This window comes from Triticum aestivum, chromosome 3D (assembly GCF_018294505.1).
Source record: "Triticum aestivum cultivar Chinese Spring chromosome 3D, IWGSC CS RefSeq v2.1, whole genome shotgun sequence".
Lineage (NCBI taxonomy): Eukaryota > Viridiplantae > Streptophyta > Magnoliopsida > Poales > Poaceae > Triticum > Triticum aestivum.
The window spans coordinates 531,853,051-531,855,385 of record NC_057802.1 but is presented as its reverse complement, the minus strand read 5'-3'; positions in this window follow the sequence as shown (position 1 = coordinate 531,855,385).

Sequence of the window (2,335 nt, the reverse complement as noted above, 5' to 3'; positions counted from 1 at the left end):
GACCCTCGGGCTCGCGAAAACCCAAGGGAAAAGGCTTAGGTGACAAATGGTAAAACCAAGGTTGGGCCTTGCTGGAGGAGTTTTATTCAAGGCGAACTGTCAAGGGGGTCCCATAAATCACCCAACCGCGTAAGGAACACAAACTCAAGGAACATAATACCGGTATGACGGAAACTAGGGTGGCAAGAGTGGAACAAAACACCAGGCATAAGGCCGAGCCTTCCACCCTTTACCAAATATATAGATGCATTAATTAAATAAGAGATATTGTGATATTCCAAAATATCCATGTTCCAACATGGAACCAACTTCAACTTCACCTGCAACTAGCAACGCTATAAGAAGGGCTGAGCAAAAGCGGAAACTTAGTCAAACAACGGTTTGCTAGAAAAGGATGGTTAGAGGCTTGACATGGCAATATGGGAGGCATGATATAGCAAGTGGTAGGTAGCGCAACATGGCAATAGAACGAACAACTAGCAAAGCAAAGATAGAAGTGATTTCGAGGGTATGGTCATCTTGCCTGCAAGGTTCTCAGAGTTGTCGAAAGCTTGATCCTCGTAAGCGTACTCAACAGGTTCCTCGTTCACGAACTCGTCTCCCGGCTCTACCCACAGCAAGAACACAAGCAATGGAACCACAATCAATCACGGGAAATGCACAAACAACATGATGCAATACATGAATGATATCCGAGATATGATATGCGATGCGTATGAGTGCTCCGGAAGAAAAAGGATGAACAAGGCAGTAACTTGGCAAACCAAGTATGCCACTGGAAAGATGAGATGATTTCGGTCGAAATCGATATAAAGATCACCGTAAACGGATGCACGGTTTGCAAATGGCAAGCAAAACAAGAATGACACGATTCTGCGATTAACAGCATGATAGCACTTAGAATACATCAAGTAACTATGCTACAACACTCTAACATAGCAATAAGGCATATGGAAGTGATCTACAAGAGATGCTTGACAAAAGATGAACACTGAGCTACGGCTAGATCACACCATAACAGGTTCAAACAAGCATGGCAAAAGTGCAAAAGATATCAGTTTCACAGACTTAGTGAAATTACTGGACATGGCTGAAACAGCATCAGGTAGCAATGTTCAGAGCAAGCAAAACTCATGCTACAGAAACTTAACATAGCAAAACAAGGCATGGCATGAATCTAATAAATGCATAGAACAAAAGTCCCTTACTGACCATGAGCCAGAAAGGATCAGCAGATATGATGGCAACCATGTAAACATAGCAAGTTTCGTTAACAGGTTTCAGACAGCAGAAAACAGAGCATGGCATTAACAGAAATTATGAGGGCATCTTGGTGAGCTTGATGCACTCATCACAAAGTAATGAATGACAAAACAAGTATACCTACAGCAATATGGCATGTTTATAAAGCTAACCATGGCAAGAGCAAGTTCATATCATGTATGGATCAACTACAACAACCTGGGCAAAATTGAATATCATGTTAACATTCTGCCAGAAATATTTTATAGCAAAAGTAGAGCAAGATTGGGACATGCTAGGGCACTCCATAAATGCAAACAGGGGCACGGATGGATAGAGTACAACTATATCTACAAAACATCCTTACTGAACATGCCCAAAAGAAGCATGGATCTCACTGTAGACACATAGATACATGGCAACAAAATAACAGCAGTAACAGACAGTGAAAATCATGTCCCTGAAAACAGAAACATTACGAAGCCTAGTTTGCATGCTTGTGCTAGTCACCACATAGATCACAAAAATACATGGCATACACCTCTGTAAAGATGGCATGACATAGATCAAAACACGTGTGGAGCTCATGCCCATAAGATGCACACATCAAATGCAACAAAAATAACACAACATCAAGTTCTGATAAGTAATAGCAGTAAACATCATATAGCACTCTTGCATCAGAGATTTGGGCACCAATATGAACTCAAACGAGTATGGCACAATGGAACAAAATTAAGAGCATCTTGTAATGAACATTTCGATATATCAAGCACACAAAACGGAGCAGTATGCACGGAGTTATGATGCAATGAAGTGAGCAACAGAGTGCAAAATTATCGGGACTTGAGAATTTTGGAGGGAGGGGAAAGTCAACCTTCTCCTCAGATCTGGATCGGGCCGACTCGCCGGAGATCGGGGCTGGCCGGAGCTGGAGCTGCTCGAGGGAGGTCGGAGAGGGAGAGGCTCGGGGGAGGCGTGGAGCTCGCCGGAGGGAGGAGCTTGGGGCCGCGGTGGAGGAGCACGGGGCCCCGCGGTCGCCGGTGGAGGCGGACGGCGGCGACGAGGCGGGCAGCGCCGGCGAGATCAGCGG